This window comes from Sarcophilus harrisii, chromosome 2, assembly GCF_902635505.1.
Source record: "Sarcophilus harrisii chromosome 2, mSarHar1.11, whole genome shotgun sequence".
NCBI lineage: Eukaryota > Metazoa > Chordata > Mammalia > Dasyuromorphia > Dasyuridae > Sarcophilus > Sarcophilus harrisii.
Window position 1 is genome coordinate 598,300,969 of NC_045427.1, and position 21,790 is coordinate 598,322,758.

At 39.7% G+C, this 21,790-nt stretch overlaps 1 protein-coding gene across 7 annotated transcripts in view; it reads right to left on the bottom strand.

Annotated features, from left to right (window-relative positions):
• Positions 1–6,673: 6,673 nt before the first annotated feature.
• The window catches only part of CELF6 (CUGBP Elav-like family member 6), a 106,808-nt gene continuing 91,691 nt past the window's right edge, over positions 6,674–21,790 (bottom strand). For 6 of the 7 annotated variants that reach the window (XM_031956351.1, XM_031956352.1, XM_031956349.1 and 3 more), the window contains one exon: positions 6,674–11,971. The gene's annotated coding sequence lies outside the window, so the exon portion shown is untranslated. The remainder of the gene's footprint in view (positions 11,972–21,790) is intronic. The other variant, XM_031956350.1, reaches the window with a different exon arrangement.

Sequence of the window (21,790 nt, forward strand, 5' to 3'; positions counted from 1 at the left end):
CAGATAGGAGTCAGTTGGGCACATGGTAGATTGTCATGTTAAATTTTTTTTTTTTTTTTTTTTTGGCAAGGCAATTGGGGTTAATTGACTTGCCCAGGATCACGCAGATAATAATGTTAAGTGTCTGAGGCTGGATTTGAATTCAGATCCTCTGCATCATACTACTTTTCTCTTTGGTCACATTATTTTTGACAAAAATAATCATAATTCTTATCAGGGACAGTTTTCAAACTGGAAAAGGTAGGACAAATAAATTATACTCATGTAGGTGAGGTAATAAAAGCACTTTACTTAAAATTAGTTGTGTTCTATCCCAAATGAGATGTAATCTCAGAAATATTGTCATTAATTTTTAAAAAGTTATATAAAATATGGGATACTAGAAAAAAATGGATGTCACCATTTTAGAAAATGGGTGGATTGAAGGGCATTAAGCTTAATGTCAACCACAAGTTAGATGAGATAATTAAACAGGAAATTTTAAATAGAAGTGATTACTAGGAACTAGTTAAGGGTCAGTCTCACCAAATAGTTTTTCCTACTGAGTTACAGGTTTAGTTAGTAGATTGATGTAACAGACTTGCATTTCTCAAACTTCCATGGTTTCTGCTATTTTATTCCATGTGTTTTAAGGGAGTCTAAGACTATCTTGAAGCTTATGAAAGCTGTTGGTAGTGGGTATGCAGAGAAGAATTCTCAGGAAGCAAAGGAAATCTTGGTTTCTGAGCTATTGGCTAGAAGATAACTGAGAAGGGTATTTTGATTTTTGGACCACATTTAAATAGGAATGACATACTTTTGGATGCAGATTTAGTGCAACCAACAAAAGTTGGTAAGGATGTCTCTTAGTCTTACAAATCTAATTAAAAGTTTTAAAATGAAATGGGAGAGAGGGGAAAAACTGCCTGTATGTACCCACAAGATTTAATAGAAACTATGCTAGAGGAAGGAAAATAGAGGCACCTAGAAATCCATAAGAGGCAAAACCCCAAAGAATGGATCCAGTAATAAAATTAATGATCTTGGGTGTCTGTATAAATATATGTGCAAAATATGAGAAGGGCGGTACAGATGTTATAGATGTGAAAGTAACTTTATAGGGAATTTCAGAATTTGTGACTGAGGAAGCTAGAAATAGTCTGACATGAATCTTCTCTGTAGTGTAGTGCACTATGGAGTGTGCAGTGACAAATGTGCAGACTCCATTAATTTGCTCAAATGGGATCTTTCCACATGGAGGAGGTTGGGGAGATGGCTTCTGAGAATCATGAAAATGGTTAAAGGAAGAACCTTGGCGAGACTGTGGAAGCCGCTTGGACAATCTGTAACTGATTCCAGTTGGCTGGCCATATGGGTGGGTGGAACCTTTTTAATTTGGTTTCACAGCTAGAACTGACAGCATCCTTTAAAAAGCTGAAGTCGGCTTCAGTCATCTCATCTCATCACTGCATTTGCATCTTGTGGAGCAACGGGACTCCTTTACTTACACTAACTATGCTGTTAAGCTAAAGGTTTCATGGCCTTCTTCCCTTTCTGAGACTTATAGGGCCCTTGAGAAACAGGGTATCTTTAGCCTTTCAATTTTTTCTTTTCTATTTTAGGAACAAGGAAGTGATGTCTCCAATTTAGTGGGGAGAGCAAGTCATAGGAATCTGGGTGTTGGAACTCAAGGCTGATGGTTGCCATCAGATCAAAATTGATATTCTCACGTGTAAAAAATGATTTTTTGAATTGCTTTCTTGACCCATGTCAATGAAAATTGAAACAGATTCAACATTGATGACACCTTTAGATGTAGACTTGGTGGGATCAATTCTATGTAGAAACTGAGCTAAATTTTGACTCCATTCTCCCAAAGACTGAAATGAGATAGGAGGAAACTTACCCTGTGAAAGTACTGGGAACATTTTTGTACATTTGTTCTTGCCATATCTGTGAACCAATATTTCTTTGTAAAAGACAATCCATGTCAAGTGACTAAATGGACTAAATGTCCCCCAGAAGGGGAAGAAGGCCATGTAGTTTTTCCTTAACAGGAAACTGTAAGTAAAGGATATAGGGACATAGGACATAGTTATGACCTCAACAAATGGAAGATTTAGTTGCTGAGATACATGGTAGCATATCTTATCATCATATGGTAGAAAATGCATTATAAACTGGAACCCTGAGTGGTGATGTAACCAAGCCTGCCTTTGGGAGAGAGAATCAGAGTTTGCCATGTTAGAACTATATTGTAGTACAAGTACAAGTTTCTAAGGGTTTAAGAAAAGAATAGGATACTACAGACTAAAATTACGGAGACGGAGAGAGACAGAATTAGCAGCTACATCCTGCTTTAAGACTGATCTGTAGTATTAGGAAGGATGGAAATGGAGCTCCAGTGGGGAGAGGGTGGTGATGGTGAGAAAATGCCCTCATACTTAGGACAAGATGAAGAAAACCCAGTGTCAGTAGTGCTTTACATATGTCATCTCACTTGATTCTCGTGACAACTCAGAGTATTACTGTCCTCATTTTACGGATGAGCAAACAGACTGAGAAATCTGAGTTGAGTGATTTGCCCAAGGTCACACAGCTAGTTAATGTTCCAATCCAGATCTTCCTGACTCTATGTCCAGCACTTTGTCTGTTATGCTACCTAGGAGCCAATGACAGCCAATGTAATTTTAGGATGCATTAAGAAAGGCAAAGTATTCAGTAGTGGTATCAAACTCAAAAGAAACAGGGCCCACTCAACTGTAATAAAGATCTCTGCAGGTCAAATATTGACTTAGGAAACCACATATTAAAATTATGTTTTATTGAATTTTTACTTATTTTAAAAGTTTTTCCCAATTATTACAATCTGGTTTGGATTACACAGGGGAGTGTTGTGGTCACATGGGCTTCGAAGCTGTATGTTTGATACCTTTAGTAGGCAGGATTAGGGAAGTTCTCCTGTTTTCCACCCTTGACAGATCGATCACATCTTGCGTTCAGTGGATCAATATGATCCAGAGGATAGCAACTGTGCTAATGAAGGGCCTTAGAATCATGCCATATGCAAACTTAGGGGAAACATGAGGACTATTAAAGTCTTATTTCAGGTATTATTTCTTGGATGGGATTGCTTATACTTGTTCTGCCTGGCTCTAGACAGAAATCAGAGCAATGGGTCAGAGGAAGATTTAGGCTCGACAGAAGGAAAAATTTTCTAAGAGCTTTTCAGGGGGGGAATGGGCTGCTTAGGAAGGTATTCTTCATTGAATGTCTTCAAGTTAGATGTCTTCAAACAAATATTGCGTTATATCAGGGAGTTCTGTTCAAGCACAAATTGTGTTCAGTGGCTTCTGAAGTTCCTTCTTATAGATCCCATAGAACTCGGTTTGATTTGAGGAGAAACTGGGGAACTACTGACATTGAGCTTTCTTTATCTTGAGAAGGCTATTCGATGTTCACCCCTCTGCCTGCTGCATAACCATTTCCATCCCTCTCATCCTTCAGCTTCATCTCTGTCTGCCTTATCCCACTGCCCTGTTTTTCATCATATTGTATCTACCTGTTCTTCATTTGTCTCCCCTTATGTGTTCAATATCTACTATCATCACAACCTCCACCACCGATCTGATCCCCTCTTTTTAATTTTCCTTAGAGTATGTCTAACACACACATCCTCAGTTACTTCTTGTCATATTGTGTGTGATATATTCACTATGGATTTCCCTCTAACCCCCACCATCATAGACACCTTCTAGGACTTCCTTTTACATTGTAAGATACTCCATCCTCCTTATCTCCCCACTCATTGTGTGGTTTATACTGTGTGTTCCTCTCATATCATGTCTCCACAATTCAAAATTGTACCCTTACACTTTGACTTATCCCCCAGCATCTTATATCTTGTGTCTGATATGTGGGCCACAATCTTCATGTTGTGTCACTTGGCTTTCTGTTTTCCTTTGTAATTTCCCAAATGGCTTTTTACCCCAGTGTCCCCCTGGACCAATACTTATGGATTCTCAAAATGTATTTCACAGCTGTTCTGTGACCAGATTGGTTTGGAAAACTCTGTTTTAGATACAAAAGAAAGGGATAGGTAATATACTAGATGAATCGAGATTCAAAATTATCTTGGCAGGAAAGATACTTAGAAGATGGGAATATTTGTTAAAAGCAGTATTTGGGACACTGCAGATACTTGTAGGCATCTGAAATTTGCTTAGGAACACTTTTCTTGTGAGGGGCATGTGGGGCTAGAAGAAATTCTGGGTGCATAGTCAGCCTGCAGTTATTTTTAATATGTTTTATTATAGTCTTTTTACTTCTTTGGTCATGAGTCAAGATTATATATGTGTAAAATAATATTAGTGGGATGTAATTCTAGGGCCAAACTGGCAAGATAAAATTTAACAGGGATAGATGTTAAAAAATCCCCCCACCAAAAAACAGTTGTAAAAATACAAAATGGGAGCAGCCTTGGCTTTGTACCAGGTCCTTTGAAAAAAGTCCTGACCTCTTTTGTCTCCTGAAAACTTAATGTGAAATAACTGTGATACAGCTAAGGAGGTAGACTGCAATAAATAAAAAAAATTGTGTGCAGATGATTGTGGGAGCTGTCTTACTGGTCAGACTATATTTGGAGCACAGTATTCAGTTATGATCATTCTACTTGTTAAGAGAAATTGATAAAATTGTGCCATGTAAAGAATGGGTGGAGAGTTAGGAATATGTCTGGAGGAGAAAAGTCTTATGAGGGTACATAATAAAAGTCTTCAAATATTTGCAGGATTATTATAGTATGGAAGGAGTAGACTTTTCCTGCTTCAGAGGACAGTACCAGGACCAGTGGGTAAAAGTTACAGGGAAGGATATATTTACCCTATCATGAAGACCTTTTTTAATTTCTAGAGCTGTCCAACAATGCATGAGGCTTGAGGGATAATTAATTTCTCTTCCCTGGAGGTTTAGAGCTAGAGAGGACTTTAGAGATCATCACTTCCAATTCTGATATTTTATACATAAAGAATTTGAAACCTAGAGAAGTGAAATATGTTTATGCAGTGATCAAAGGGTATAGAAATGAATCCTATGTTGTTGAGTGGGAAGTCAGATCACTTGGAAGTTGTGGATGGATTTGTGGACCATAGTGTGTTTGAGAAATAGTGCTTGGTGCACTCTCCACTCACCTTCTTATGGCTGGAGACAGTCCCTCTTTTCTGTTCTCTGCAATTCTGCTATTGTTGATTACCCCAAAAGTTTTCTGAAGTGGAGTCTTTGATCCCTGCCCTCCATCATCCTCACCGGTACATCAAAATTTTTATTTGTGTAGAGACCAAGGAGAGAGAACAGGCTGTGAATATGAGTTTTGAGATTTTATTTCCAAAATGAACTAGGACCCAGCATAAAAGATAAAAGATGGAATCTCAGTTTTGAGTACTATCCTGCTTACTTCCTAGTTGTTGGACAAGAAACTCTTCTCCTTCATTTCCCTCTTCTCAGTGATGAAGGAGCAGCAAGGACAGGAGGACCCTTTCCCCCCCTCTCCCTTCAATAGTACAGATCTAAACTCCTTTTGGATCCTTTAGTTTCCAAAGAAATTGGAGTTGTAGATTTTATTTTTCCTGTAAAAGAGAGGGTAAATCCAACTTTTCTCAGCTCTAGGCAATAACCCAAGATAACCCTGGTTTCTGCCTTTTTGCCCACCTTCCTTCCCTAGGCTGGCCAGCAAACCCAGGGAAAGCTTGTTGGTGTTTACAAAAGCCCCTTGAGGTAGGGGATCCAGATGCCATTCCTGTAGGCAGGTACCAGAGTCCTTGGTGTCCTGGGACATCTATCTATTTCTTTCTGAGGCTATGAATAGGAATTCCCAGGTTGGGGAGTAGGGACTGAGAGGTTGGAATGTCCTACCCTTCTTGTCCCCGAGCTGGATTCCTCTGATGGACTGGATTAGGTTGAGCTGGGAGATAAGGGCAGGGGTGTTTGGTCTCTGTCTCCTATTGATCAGCAGTAATGGAAGGTTTCACATGACTTTACAGATCCCTGGGCAGATGGGTCTCACTTTGTCTTAAGATTTTGTGTGTGTACCCTTGTGTGTTTTTGTCTTTATATGAATACATTGTGCATACTTATATGCCAGAACTGACCCTGGCAAAATTGTGAAGACATAGGATTTGTGTTGGTGCCTGGTATCCTTATTTCTTGGTGGCTCCTCTTCTTCCCTAACTCTGTCAGCAAGTAGGGTCCTCCTATTGTTACCCACCCTCCTATCTAGAAAATCCACTCACACTCAATAATAAATGATTGATAACAACTTAAAAAGTATGGTCCACCTCCTCCCACCCACCCAGCTTTCCTTGGGAATTTTTACAGGATTAAAACCTTCAACTACTGGAGCAAAGATGAGGAAGATAATTTTTTTTATGTGTGTTTGGGTGGTTGGAAGTAGACTGCCTTCCTGGTCCCCAAAGTTACACTGGTTACCTGGACATGTGTGCCTTTCTATATGTATGCAGGCAGGTCTGTGCACTTGAATGCTTATGAACTGCATCCTCCCTGTTGACCTCAATCCCTGGCAAAGTTCTAGAATGGATTGTTTAGTACGCGGTTTATGAGCACTTTGACAATCAAGCAGTCATCACTAGGAGTCAGCATAGATTCACTAAGAACAAATCATACCAGACTGACAATTTCCTTTTTTTTTTTTTTTTTTTTTTAAACTGTTTCTAGACTGGTATAATCAGGGAAATACCATCAGTATAGTGCATCTACATTTCAGCAAGGCATTTGACAAAGTTTTTTGAGATATATTTGTGGACAGTTGCACTTTTAGGTAGATTTCTGGTTGGATGAACAACTAACTATAACCAAAATTACTGGTCAATGGATAAGTATCAATTTGCAAAGGAACATGCCTTCTGTCCAGTTTGACATTTTTATCCAAGACCTGACTGAATACAAAGAAGGCATTTTAATCAAGTTTCCAGATGAAATGAACCTATACAATGTATGACAGAATCAATAAAAAGATCTCTACAGGCTAGAATGTTGGGCCCAAATTAAGATTACATTTGTTGACATAAATGCAAGGTCCTGCAAAGTTCTGTTTTTACTAATGTGGGGGGGGGTGTGTCTAGCTGTTTATGTAAAAAAGATTTGAAAGTGGTATGGGTTAACAAGAGAGCAAATAATGATTATCTCTTAGGTAGACTGAAAGCATGGGCCTAGAATAAAAAAAAGGGATCTTAAGAAGATCTTTCAATACAACTCTTTCTAATGGTGTGGTTTATTTACCTGGTTATCAAAAGCTCCTTTGTACCCCTGCCCAAGAATGATGATCTTTGTTTATCTGGCAAACAAGGTTGTATCTCTGACCATGTCTTTTGCTTCTACCCCAGCCTGGGGACATTCCAATACTAAGCAGGCAGATTTCCCATTCTTAGATAAGAGATGAGGCCAAAAGAGAGGGCTGAAGCTAGAATAAGCTTGCTTCCATTTATCATGCAGGGACTCGTCCCTGGCCACCTGGTCTCATTTGCATGGACCAGGTGGGACATGACAGGGGCTTTGCATGGGCTATAAATTCAATATGTCAATAATGACTGCCAAAAAAGCTAGTGTGATCTCAAGTTACATCTGAGTTCAGATTGTCTAATGTTGAAAACAGAAGTGATCATCTTTCTGTACTTGTGCTTGGTCAGACCAAATCTGGAATACTGTGTTTAGTTATAGATGTTACATTTTAAGAGAAATATTAACAAGCTGGAGCTTGTCCTGAGTGGGTTATCTTGGTAAAGGAATTTAAAATTAAGTTATAGGAGGAATGGTTAAAGGAACTGGAGATGGTTAGCCTGAAGAAGAGGTTTTGGGGTAGAGGCGACATGATTTCAATGATTCTAGTTTATCCATATGTATGAGCAAGTGCATTGTCCTTTACTTTCCCTAATTTTATTCCAGCTTTGATTTTGTAGTGATTTCCTCCTGCCCTGAGGAAAATCATGACCACAGTGCAGGTGGAAAAAGGGGGAAAATCTATTAAAAATGATTATGAAAGAAATTGGAGATTCTGGGGTTCCATATATCCTCCCTAAATAGTCCTTGGGTTGTCCCCTGCTCTCTCCTCTGGGCCATGTGCCCTACCCTGTTCTCCCATTTTAGGGCCCAATTAGAGATGGGGCATTTGTACAGACTCAGTATTCCAAGCCAAACAAGGTTATGAATGAAATCTCATTTCCCGTAACAGTGACAATGGTGATAACAGGGGGAAGGAAGGGACTGAGGTGAAGGTTGTGGGATCCAGCATTATGGAGAAACTATAGAGGGGTTGTGCATGTATGTGTATGTAAGGGAGAGAGACAGAGAAAGACAGAGACAGACAAAGAGAAAAGGGAAAAAGAGAAAGATAACAGAGAGAGCTGGATAATTTTTTTTTTTTTTTTGGCAGAAAAAAATTGTATTTTTGGTGGAAAAAGGGAAAGATTTTTGAAGAAAAGTCCAGGGTCCATAGGTAAGGGAAAATAAGCTTTAGCTTTTGTAACTTGGGAGAATGGGGGAAGGGAACCCTGGGGATGCTTCTCCTCCAAAGGCCCCTCTGTTCTCTCAATCAGGCTTCTCTGTGCTTGACGTGACATCTACACTGCCAGTTGTCCAGCCCTGTCAACATTTGGGATCAGAAGGATCTCGCGTCCTGACACCTCGGCTGTCAGACTAAGCAGACTGCCTTGGGGGCTCCATTTCAGGGGGAACTAGCTCTAGCAGGCAAAGCTCAGTGTTCAGAATGCCAGATGGCCCGGGAGAGCGGAGTATCCTTCTAGGGAAGAGGCTGCACTGGGGCTAAATATACTCCCATGAAAGCGCCCACTCCAAGTCAGCGGACAGTAGCACCTGTCGTACATAAGCTGTATACTATGTCCCACTTCGGTAAGCGGACAGACAGCACCACACGTATAGGCAGACAGATGGCACTCACTGTACATAAGCTGCAGACTACACTGCTCTAGAGAAGGGACAGATGGCACAGCTGCATATAAGCTATATACCACGCCTGCTGCATGTAAGCATACAGTGCACTGCCATATATAAGCAAACAAATGGCACCTGCTGCATACTGCAACTCACTGTATAAAAGCACCATAGAGAAGCACCCATGAGACACTGTTGCATAGGAGAGGTGCCTTTTTTTTTTTTAGAGGAATGAAAAAGTATTTTGTCAAAACATTTATTTCCTTTATGGATTCATGTAATCTGGCACTCCCATTTTGAAATAACCTAAATAATGAAAATTATATTTTCCTACCCGTCAAGATACATGGTATAGAACCTTACTTGCCAGAGGTGCATCCCTTCTCACACATTCTGAGCCTATATGACAGGTGGGCAAACTGAGGGCCAGAGAGAAGAGCTGCCAGGAGTAAATTAAGGCCAAAGGAGGGAAGTGAGACACTCAGGAGGCAGAGCTGCAGTCCTCAGATGGGATTGGGCAAGATGCTTCATGGCCCAGCTTAAGACTGTGGCTTATTTTTTGGTCCTAGGAGAGAAGAGATGGCCCAGAAGCTGGGTTTAAATCCTGCCTTGTTACTTGTGTGAGCATGGGCTTCACCCTTCTGAGCTTCAACTTTGCCACCTAAAAAGGAGGGTGGGAGCTATGATCTCGAAGGTAAGTTAGCATTAAAACTTTCATTAGAGCAATAGTAGAAGAACAAAAACATTACTTAAACTAAGCAAAGCTTGAGACCTGCTTGCCAGATATTCCTGGTCAAATCCTCCTTGCCATCTCATTCTTATTTCCCTACCTTAGCTGAGGAGGGGATTTAGTGAGTGATCTGGAATCAGAGAAGGAATAAACTTTGTTAAATCAGGAAACTTTCATATGATAAGGGAATGACTAAGAAGAGCCTTCCGAATTCTCCCCATCCCCTGCACTTTTATTTCTCCCATAGTCAGTGAGTCAGAGCAGCAGATGACGGAGGAACTGAGGTTGCCACTTGGACCACCTTTGGACTCACCTAGGCCTGGACAAATATCCATCTTTGACCAGCTAGATTCTGTACTTTCTAACAATACAGCAAATTCTCCTTTTTATTTTTAATTTTTAAAAAGTCACATTTCTGGGCCCTGTAGTAGAGGAGTTGGAACTGAAGTGCCTGGGGTGGTGGGGGGAGGGAGGGAGTGGAAACCTTCAGATATTAACCTGCTTAAGGATTAGGGAGCTTTCCCAACTGTGCTTCTTTTCAGGTTCTATTAGATTAGAAACTCTTTCACAATATTATTAACTCTGACAGTCAGGAGTGGGTCTTCTCTTTGCCTCTCCCTCAGTGCCTAGGACAGTGCTCTGCCCATAGCCGATATTAATAGATATTCAGTAAATGTTTGTTGACTTAAATTGGAATCAAAGTGTTGTCCGTCCCTCCCTCCAGCCAGTTCTCCCTTTCTCACAATGTGCCAGGCAGGCTAGGGGTAATAGTCTATGGGTGAGGTTAAAGTCATTATAGAATTACTGAGTAATGGGAGTAGCACTAAGAAGGATATGTAAGCTCAAAGCATAAGCATAAAAGAAGGAATTATTACTGGTGCACACCACAAAACTGGGTCAGCTCCCTTTACCCAGAAGGCAAAGGCCATGTTGCCAATCTGGCTATTGGTGCCAGTCTGGCTATAAATGCCAAGTGGAAGAAACAAGGGGTAGCCCAGTTTAGGATCCCAGGCTTGTGTTCATATGAGTCATGAAGCAGGGTCCTGAGGAGTCAGGAAGCTGGGACTTGGGGTCCAGGGCTCAGGGAATAGAAAGGGTCCATTTACTGGGCTTTGGAGGGTTATTGGGGTGAGGGGTTGACACTGCATTTGTGGGAGAGTCACTGTTACCATGGCTCCTCTATCACTTGCACACAAGTCCAATGTCCTTTATTTCACATAAAAAGTGAGGGGCAAAAAGGGGAGGGGGTAACCAGGGAATGAAATACTCAGCAGAAAGTTTCCCTCAGCCTCCCCTTTCCCAGGCCCCTTCAGCTCTCCTACTACCCATAGGCCTTTGGGGGTGAGGGAGGTTCCACCTTCCCCCTCTCCCAGAGCCATCCTTGTCTGTGGTTTTTTCAATGCAGCTTTTCTGAGATTCTGTACTTGACCTTGTTTTGTTTCTCTTTTTGTTTTGTTTTTGAAAATTAATTTATTTATATAGATATATTTTTTCTTAAAAAGCAATAGTCCTTTGGTCCCTAAACTCTAAGGAATGATATGACTGAAAGAAGTAAGTCCTGTTTCCCCAATAAGGGGAAGACAGGTAAGCCAGAGGGCCAGCGGGCCCCTCTCCCGCCTTCCTTTCCCTGCCTTTCCCCACGCTCATGAGGGCTAGATCGATCTTAATACTTATCTCTTTCTAGACGTTCAACATCTTGTCAGCCTGGGTTCTTTCCATCCAGATGTGGAGAGACTCACTTAAAAAAACAAACCCCAAACAATCGAAAAATAAAACAAAGACATCGGCCTTAGCCCCTCTCACTGGCTTTGGTTTAGATCCTTTTCCTCCTGCAAGACTGGGCAGGAGGATACCTGCTCCATCGGTCCTGGCAAAACCTCCTCCAGCACTACTGGGCAGCAAGTGCTCCAAGCTGTCTCTTCCCAACAGCTCTGGCTGGCTCAAGGAAGCCCAAGGACTCTTGGGTCACTGGCCTCCATGAAGGCTTGCTTGGTTCCATGGGTTCAGTTCTGTTGCCTCTTGGTCTTCATGTTTTTGTTGTTGGTTGTTTTGTTTGTAAGAAAGAAAGCAAAAATCAATTCATAGTTAAAAAAAGGCCCTACCACACAATTAGGCCGACACACACTCTCTCTCTCTCTCTCAATTGCTCTCCTCTCTCTCTCTCTCTCTCTTGAGTGCAGCCAGGACAGGAGCTTCCTCCTCTTCCTCCAGCGTGATATGTTGCAAAGAAAGAGAGTTACAAGTTTGGATACTGTACGTGGGAAAAGGGGGACACTCTTCGTACAGGGCAGGGCTTCCAGCCTACAACAGAACAAAGGTCAGAGGAAAGTTAGTGGGGAAGAGGGGCAAGGCCATGGCTCCTAGAAAACGCTGTAGGGAAGAGTTGGAAGGCTGGGGATGGGTGGGTATAGGGCAGCAAATGCTAATTTCAGGTCCAAATTTCACTAGTTCTTTTTTCCCAATCCCTGGAATTGCATCTCCATTTCTTTCACCAAAAAGAAGGATGCTCCTTGCCTTAGCTAGGTTCAAGGTTGACATCCTGGAGAAGTGGGAGAAAGGTAGGAAGGGAAATGGGAGGGAGAGAGGCATGAGTATGAATGCTGAGGTGTGACTATAATTCTTTCCTAGATTAGAAATTCAGAAATCCCTGCAAGAGAGAGAAAGGGAAGGTAGACATTGGAGAGCAGGAAATTGAATGTTACAATCCACTGAAGATCCAAGAATCTCTATCTTGTAAGAATTTGAGCTTTCACGTTAACTTTGAAGCTTTTAGAAATTGAGCTCAAATTGTTGTTTTTAAAATTTTTGTTTTTTTGTTTGGGGTGGGGGAGAGCTTTCATCTCTTGACTCTTCATTAGCTATCTCCCATGTCTGGAATTCTCTGTGTCCCTATTTTGCCTCTTGGCTTCCCTTGCCTCCTTTAAGACTCAGCTTAAATCCCACCTTCTGCAAAAGACCTTTTCAATTCTTCCTGTTAGTTCCTTCCCTCTATTCTGTGTATGTGTGCATACACACACACACACACACACACACACACACATATATATATATATATATATATATATATTATGCTTTTTTTTCCCCTAAAGCAATTGGGATTACGGGACTTGTCCAGGGTCACATAGCTAGGAAGTGTTAAGTGTCTGAGTCCAAATTTGAACTCAGGTCCTCCTGACTTCAGGGCTGACACTCTATTTATTGCACCAACTAGCTGCCCCTATACTGTATATTTCGTATATGTATATATATATATATATATATATATATATATATATATATATTACTGTATATATAAAAATATGTGTATGTGATATGTATGCATGCATATATATGTATATATATATATATATATATATACACACACATTTGTATGTTTTGTCCCTTATTAGAATGTGAGCTTTTCCAAGAATAAGGACTTTGCCTTTCCACTGTATCCCTTGTGCTTAGCAGAGAATCTGACATATAGTAAGCACTTAAAAAAAACAAACAAACCAACAAAACAACTTGTTGACTGACTCTTGTTAATGTGCATGTTTGGATTTTCCCTTTCTGTTTAACCCATCTATTCTATGACTAGTATTAGCAGTAAAAATCCTTAGAAAAGCCAAACAGATTTTGTGTTTACATGGCAATATGTAAAACATGTACCAGATCCAAAGTTGGGCTGGCAATGAACAACCCCCAATTACTAGCATGTGGTCGTGCCCAAGGATTCTGAGTTTTGTGGGGGAAGAATGGGTAGAGTGAGTCTGTCAGTAAAGGCATATATTTCTAGCTATCTCAGGGGTCTGATTCCTGAATTCGCATAAAATCATTATAGTCATGTCTTGCTGACTCACTATCACATTCCCCTTAGTCACTGTTCCAAAGCTCTTCCTGAAAGCCCTGCCTTTCCTTTTCTCTTTTAATCTCAATAGATACCTTACCTGGATTGCTAAAAAAATTGAGACCATCTAATATTCCCTCCCTCAGCTTCTAGGACACAAAAATTCTCTTCCCTTCTAATTTAAGAGGAAGATGAGAGCCTCCTTCTTACCAAGATTACCTCTTTTATCTGGACATGATCTCATTGTCCTCCCATCCGTTTGGAGACCTTATTCCATCCATGATGTTATTTCTTTTGAACATCATCTATCTCTCCACTTTATGGGTCCACTCTTCTTTGTCTGTAAATGTACTCAAGTCTTCTCAATCTCCAATGAAAAAATCCTTATTGTGATTTTGCTACCTTCTAGAGCTGCTGTCCAATCTCTCCCATTTTTCATGTTTAACTTTATACAAAAAGTAGTTTATGTTGATTGCCTCTATTTCTTTATATTCACTCAGTTCTCAGTTTCTTGTAACCTTACTTTTGCTACTAAATCTCCACTGATAATACTCTCAAAGACGACCACTGATAACCTAATCCAATGCTCTTTTCTTTGTTTGTATCCTCCCCAATGTAGCCCCAGTCTTTGACACTGCTGACTGTTTTATTCTTAATCTTATTTTCATTGTTAATTTCTCTGATGATGTACCAGCCTGGTTGACCTCCTTCCTCTCTAACTGTTCCTTCTGTTTCATTGTTACTTTCCCTGATATTCCTTAAATAGAAATGTTTCTCCAAATTCTGTCCTTGGCTTTTTTCTTTCATTTTATGTGCTTTCCTTTAGCAATCTCATCCACTATTATGGTTTCAGTTATCTTTTCTATATTTATGACTTGGCAGCTAGGTGGTGCAGTGTTTAGAGGGCCGGATCTGTAAGATTTATCTTTCTAAGATTTAGGAAGATTTACCTTCCTAAATTCAAATCTGACTTCAGATACTTACTGGATGACCCTGGGCAAATCACTTAATCCTGTTTGCCTCAGTCTCCTTCTCTGTAAAATGAGCTGGAGAAAGAAATGGCAAACCACCCCAATATCTTTGTAAGAAAACTCTGGATAGGATCAGAAAGAGTCAAATATGACTTAAAAATGACTTTACAGCAACTTCATGACTCTTCAAACTTTATATTTAACCACTGTCTGAGCTTCAAACACCTATTTCACTTGTGTACTAGATTTTTCTACTTGTTTTGTTAATGTTTTGACAATATCTTGATAATAAAGTCACCATGTCCAAAATGAACCTTATTATTTTCTCCTTTAAACAGTTCTTTCTGACTTCCCTATTTCTATTCATAGCCTCACCACATTCCCAGTTACCCAGGATCAAAACCTGCATCTTTAATCCCCCTTCTTTTTTTTTTTATGTCCTCATCTAGTCAGTTGCCAAGTCTTGTCAGTTCTTCTTCCTTCACCTAATTTTATTTTTATCCCATACACCTCAGGCAACAGGGTTCTTCTATCCTTTCTTCAATTCTTTGCCTGTAATATACTTTAAGGGGAAAAAAAAAAGCTCTTTTTGTTTTTCTTAGTATTCATTCATTGCCAGTCATTTCTGTTTCCTCTTTTTCTGGTTTGTAGTATCCTAGATGTTAATTATAAGACCTTGCCACTTTGTATTCAGATCCCTTTATCTATCCTTCCTTTTTTCTTTTATGTAAAACTAAAAAAAACCTTAAAAACAAAACAAACAAAAACCTCCCTGAGCAACTACCTTAGTCTTTTCAGACAGGTTCCCATTACTTGTTGATCTGGAATCACATTTGTATAGTCAGAATTTTGATTGTGAGATCTTTCCTAAGCCAACTTTCCCCATAGAAACTTAGAAGATGAGGTTCAATCTATGCTTTCTTTGAGTTCTATGAAATCCCCACTTCCCAAATCTAAGACATCCATGAGGCAGTACCTGGTTTTTCCTTCATTATCTATTATAAATTTTAAGATTGTATGCTCCAAACTTTTGAAAAATCAAATTATCTCTGATAATCACAGATTTATCTGCTCCTCTGCTTTTAGGAGAGAATAGGCTCTAGCAGATGTATTGATAGAATTTTTCATCACAATTATATCATGGTAACTTGAAGAAATGATAGAACTGTGAGAGAAGGGGGACAACCAGATAGTACAGCAACAGAGAAATCAAGAATGAAAATAGGATTAAGAACAAGACAGTCAACAATGTCAAAAGCTGGAGGTGGATTAAAGGACACATACAAAGAAAAGAGCATTAGATTAGATTGACATTGACCAAAGGTGATCAATCTGATTATATCTGGTTACAGATGTTAGAAGGCAAACTATACAATGCCTATTGTTCTTTTCTTTTCCAACTAAAGATGATCTTCAGACTTGGAACAAAAATAGTGGCATTTAACAGGGCACTGGAGTTCATAATTAGTGTAAAAGTAAACCAAAAAGTAAAAGAATAACAAACTGACCCTGACCTCAAGGAGTTCAAGTTGCTAAATTTGGTTGAACTACAACCCCGATTCTGAGGTGTGATTGCTGAGCTGCTGTTGGTGTCTTTTGACAAAATAGAGAGAATAGGAGAGAGGTCCTAGGTTTGGAGATGGATGAATGTTGTCTCAGTTTTCAAAAAGGAGAAGATGGATTCTTCAAATTATAGGCCAATGGGTTTGTTTTTATTTCCTGCTAAAATTTTGTCCCTGAATAAGGGATGGTTTGTGAGGGAGATCAGAATGGGTTTATCAAGAATAAGTCATGCCAGATTAATTTCATCTCCTTTTTGGACAGATAAATAAGATAGATCTCGGGAAATATGTAAACAGTCTATAGGTAAATTTTAATAAGATATTTGACAAAATCTTTCATGATATACTTGCAGATGATGCAGAGATTTGGGATGGGGATAGAGATGGATAATTTTATGTATAGTTTATACATATTTAGAACGTGTCAAATCACTAGAAGCAAAGAGTTTTGATAAATAGATACATGTCATCTTGAAGAGGGGCATCTGGATCTCTCCTAGGCCCTATTCGGTCAAATATTTTTTCAATGATCTGAATGAAGGCATTAATGCTATGCTTATCAAATTAAGTGATATTTAATAAGGAAAAAAATAAACTCACCAAAACTGGCTCCAAAAGTTAGTTATAGAAGTACAGGATGGGGGAAATATATTGGGGTGATAAATCATGTGAGAAAACATGCGGCTTTTAATGGACTAGAATTCGTGTTACTTGGCAGCCCAAAAAACTAATATGATCTTAAGTTGCATTTAGAAATGTATTACCTAGAATGGAGGAAATGATAGTTCCTCTATCTCTGTCCTTGTCCTATCACAGCTATAGTATTGAGTGGTTCTGGGTGTCCCATTTTGGGAAGAACTTTGACAAGGTAGAATATATATAGAAGAGTGAAACCAGTATTGTTATAAGCTTTGAAAACTTGCCATTGGGTGGAGGAATGGGATTTGTTTATCCTGGAGAATAAAAGACTTAGAGCTGGAACAATTTGAAGAGCAAATTAGTTCCCTATCATTATAAGCCATTGTGGATTTTGTAGAAAGGATCCTTGATCAGAATGGGGTTCAGATGAATGATTTCTGAGATCCATTCCAGCTCTGAGATAACTACAATTCTAGTTCAAAAATTTCACTAATGTGGATACTCTTACCACTGAGGCAGCTCACAGTCCCTTCATCTTTAGTAGACATTGGATATTTCATGAATTATTTTATTCAAAAGATACTTGTCCAGGGTCACACAGCTAGGAAGTGTTAAGTGTCTGAGTCCAAATTTGAACTCAGGTCCTCCTGACTTCAGGGCTGACACTCTATTTATTGCACCAACTAGCTGCCCCTATACTGTATATTTCACCTTTTGAGTGCTTTGGGCCCTGCCAACTCTGAGATTCTGTATTTTGTGACCTATGAAAATATGCTGGATCTAGAGGGAAGATGGAAGCTTTACCTTTAGACCATGGTAGTTACTGTGCCCCTTAAGAAAGGCCCTAATGTTCAGAACCAGGCAGTGTCCTACAGGGGTTCTGAATCATTAATGAGACTTAGTCTTTTATCTACAAAGGATCCCACAGTACACAGCACAGACCTCTCAATTCAGCAGGGAACTTTGTAGATCAGTCTTGGTTTCCAAATCTCTCAGCCACTCATTGATTATGAGATCTTCAGGAAATAAGGAAGCACATGTGGGGGCAGAAAAGTAGGGTAGGGAATTAAAAACTGTCGTTTAATATGGAATGATGTTTTGTGGGTTGATGAACAGAGTGAAGACAATAATTCCAACCTGTTTATCTTGATTAGTGAATGTAACAGATCAATTGGTGCTCCAAGGTATTATTTTCTATTTCACATTTTCTTGGGAGTGAGGGTAATATATGGTGGTGAATTGAATCTTAAACTCAAGTGAAGTTTATGAGACATAAAGTGAGGCAATGAGTAAAGATATCTTTTAAATAATAGGAGAATGGTTCTAGAGGTTGAAAGTAGATTGATCCAAGATTTGAAGTAGTCCAACTTTTTCAACTTGTCAATGACTATTCATAGGGTTTCTTGTCCTTGAGACAATGGTAAATTAGTCACAGAGTTTAAGATATTGCCCTTCAGAGAGCTATAGGGATGATGGGAATGGCCAAGGTAATCCTGATAATTTCCTCAAGAGGCAACTATTACAATGATCTCATGTAGCATCTTGGCATTACTTTGAACCTGTGATCCCTAGAAGTCCAGAGTTCCACCCACATGGTGATTAGACAATCCACCTTATATATAATTAAGCTTTTGTTACATAGGCAGATCCTCTTTGAATGAGTCACTGGCTGGGTGGAGGAGTACTATTGTGAACAGAGGTACAAAGATCTTTTGGAAAAAGTTTCCTCCAGGTGTTAGAGTAATACCAGCTGGAAGGAGAGTTGGCAGCTGGGACAGGGGCCGCTGGTCTCCTAGAGAATGGCTCTAATCATGACTGAAAATGTTGAGGTTTACCATGAAGGGCCAGCATGGTTCTATGTAAATTAGGACAAAACTTAATTTATTCTTGAACTTGGCAAAAGCCAACCACAGTTCTCTAGTGGAATGCCTTTAGATATCTCAGGAAGCCTGTCAAGGCTGCTTATGTATGCTTATGTGTGAATAGGAAGCAATACCTTAGAAGTGTTAGGATATAGATCCTTGATGGCAGCAAGAGTCTTCTCCCTTCCTCCCACTGCATAGCAGCATCCCCCTAGTACAGATCCATTTTTGACTCCAGACAGCCCATGAGAGGCTTCAGGAATCCTGGCTCTGCTTTTTTTTTTTTTTTTTTTTTTTTTTTTTGTATTGTTGCTTAGTAATAATCAGTTCTGGCACAAGTGCTCACGGGAATTGTGGATCAGTTAACCAGACGCATTGTGTGCAGTATGGGGTAAGTCAGAAAATCATCAAGTAAACTACTATTGTGTATTCCATCAAGTCGTGAAAATAAAATTTATAGATGTTAAAAAGCCACTGGGGGCATTCAACAATCCAAATGGTTGGACAGACAGTACACTGCACATTGATGTTATTTAGAAGGCTATTTTCTATTCATTGCCCCATTAATCTTTACCAGGGTCATAGGTTCCCTGAAAATCCAATTTGTTGAACAGGGCAAGTATGGGCTATTTGATCCAGGAGGTTAGAAATCAGAGGTAGGGAAGAACAATTTTGAACCATTATAACAAAAGCATTTTTTCCTTAATAGGAGAGCCTAAGCAGAGGCTAAAGACTAGGTAAACAATTATGTATGTATTTAGGACTCTTTGGAGATTCTAGTTCTTTTACCTTGTTAAGATAGTATTGCTAGAGTACTGGAAGAGGGTTCCTTGGGATCCCATTAACAATATGGTCCAATATCGGTAAGAGAACAACATGTCTCCTTTAACTATGTTAAAGTTATGTTTCAATAATCTTTGCACTAGAGTAGAAATTTCAAATTGGGACCTAATGATTAGGGACAACTCATTCCTTCCTTGAAATATATTTTTATAGTAGTGTAGTTAAATTTGATTAGAACTCCAACCAATGTTTGGAGCTGTGTTGTTCCAATAACTTGATCTCCAATAAAACAAGAAAATAGGAAAGACCACATATAACAAGAGACATGGTGAAGACTTCTGTATTGTTTCCTACTCAATAAGGATTTAGGTTTATGCTTAATTGGTCAGGACCATTATGATAATTTATCATTTTTCTTTCTGAAAACTAGGTGGGATGAAGGAAGATTTCAGGAATGTCTATCAAAGGGAGTGAGGAAGGTGGCAATGTAAGTCATATAAAGTCTCAGAGGTGCTTGAAAGAGCAGGAACTCTAGCACCAAGGGTAAGAGAAAAAAATCGACTTATGGAGAGACTGAATGATAGGCCCAAGGGAACGTGGGTCCAAAAGAGGGTCTACTCTGTGTAGATGAGACGTAAGCATTTTTCACCATCTTTGGTATTAGTTGGTGAGTCAACTGGCTCAGCAATGTCTAGGCAGTCCGTGGTACAGGAATAGCCTTCTTAGTTTTTTAATAAGTTATGTGATTGGGATGAATTGTGACTAGCATCCCCTCTGATGCATGGGTTCCTCAGCATGAATGGTGACTGAGTCATTGGGGGATTCAATGCTACAGCAGGCTGAGCTGGAAGCAAAACTGAATCTTGATACAGAATTGATATATTGGTGGATGTCCATCATTAGAGTATGAAAGTAGTTCTCTATGGACCAATTTGTCTCAAATGGCATCAACTGGCGCCTCTAAAGAGTAGTTAGTGAGGGTCACTCACTTCAAAGTACAATAAATTCTCAGTCTAAGTATCCTGAAGATTCTGGAGTATTCTACTACTGGGAACTGATGATTGTTAGGGCCATGAAAAATCTGAAAAGAATTTTTGAATAAAACACAACAGGAAGCAGGGAGCTATTCTCAGGAGAGATATAGAGTAGTTTTCAGTGATCAGTAGAACCTAAATGAAATTTCAGGAAGGCCACCTTTACTAACCACTTTAAATGGGATGCTTAAGGAAAAGTCCATTAGCACCCTTGTTTTAGTGAGAAAGCTGAGGAACTTCACAAGTTGGTCAAAGAACTTTTCTAATAGAAGCATTCTGTTAAATGAAGATGACTAAGTTTCTAACTGTTCCCAGAACCCTTTGGTTTCCTCTCAAAAGCAGATGATTGTTTCCAGGAATATGGCATCCTCCAGAGCCTGGGATAATAGGAGCTGCTATTGAAAGGGAACATTTTGGTTTTGTGAACAGATTTTGCTTCAAAGTCAGTACAGATCCCCTCTGGATGTTTTTCATTGCTTGGAATAACGAAGTCTTGGAGAATGGAGAATTACAATAATATCCTGGCCTGTGCCAGGCTGAGGTAGGGTGTTAAGGAAAGTATACTAAGTCTACTAAATAGTGGCTTGATCTTGGAGCAATGCTAGCTCACAATCCAGCAAGGAATGACAGGCAAATGCCAGAGAGCTTCAGGTAAAGGACAAAGCATCAGGATAGGTTGCTTATTGGGAGAGAAGGGAATACTTTGCAGCTAACAGGTGAACAACATAAAATAGGGTAATAGGGTAATACTTAAATTTAAGAAACAACATAAAATGCTACTGTGCAAGGTAGCAAGGTTCCATTCAGGGAGAGGAAAACAGCTGGAGGCATCAGTAACTGAGGGACATCTAAAACCAGAAGTTCAAGTAGAAACCATTTCTAAGGGAGGAAAGCCAAAGCAGGATCTGATGGAGGAGCAGGTAAAGATGACATTTGATCACACCCACGGCTAAAGTCACACCCACCTTCCTATGAGTTGCAGATGATGCTGACACAAGACTGGTGAGAACTCGGATTCCATCAAGGATTCAGCTGAGGATGGTCTGATCCCAGCCAAGACCTCATTGAGGCTGGGCTTCCCAGGATTAAGAAGAACTTGTTTATTTGACACAGTGAACTTTGCCCTTTGATGGAGGAATAGTTTGGATGGAAGATACTGTCTTCCCCTCTTCTGGGATGGACAAGGCAGCACACACTGGTTCTCTAAGTAAAGACCTTTAGGGCAGAGAAGCCCTATTGCAGGTGCTCCCTAGGAGGGAGGTGGCTCAAGAGGACCACTGAAGGGTCTGGTTCTAATGAGCTGAAATCTATTCTCTATTCATATTTTCTCAGTCAAATTGCTTTACTTCTGCCTGAGTCTTTACTTTTGTGAGTCAGGGCTCTCAGGCTATGAAGGGGCTTAATATATCTCTGATTTTCTTTCATTGCTTAGAAACTTCAGAT